The following is a 496-nucleotide window of genomic DNA, read 5'->3' as shown; positions in this document are numbered from 1 at the left end:
ATCATCAACCGTTAAAGTATTTGAAAACTAAAAAGATTGCTAATGGACGACTTATGAGATGGTCGCTGGCTCTGCAGCCATATCGTTTTCGTATTAGAGCCATTAAAGGCAGTGATAATCATGGCGCTGACTTTCTAAGTAGGTCCATTAAGAGTTAAGCTTGGAATGCAAGCGGAATGGACAATGCGATTATTTAATAGTCCCTGGATCTTTTGTGGATGTTGTCCATATAACATTTTTTTGTCTAGTTTAAAGAGAAAAAGTATTTTAGTTGTACTGTATTTGTAAAAATGAGTATGATTTGAATATGTCATGCCTGAATGCATTAAAACATTGTGAGGCGGCACGAGTAGTCTCTACTGTAGTGAGTACCATGTGGGAAGACGTGCGTGTCAAATATCACCAAGTAAACTACAGTGGTAGTTAATTGAGCGGTCGTGGATTCCGTTTTGGTTATGCATGCTAGTTGGGCTAGCATTGGTGAACTCCTATGAGA

Source organism: Anneissia japonica, unplaced genomic scaffold (assembly GCF_011630105.1).
Source record: "Anneissia japonica isolate Jap-2015-1 unplaced genomic scaffold, ASM1163010v1 scaffold12287_len106729_cov109, whole genome shotgun sequence".
NCBI classification, from domain to species: Eukaryota; Metazoa; Echinodermata; class Crinoidea; order Comatulida; family Comatulidae; genus Anneissia; species Anneissia japonica.
This window is presented reverse-complemented; position numbering follows the sequence as displayed.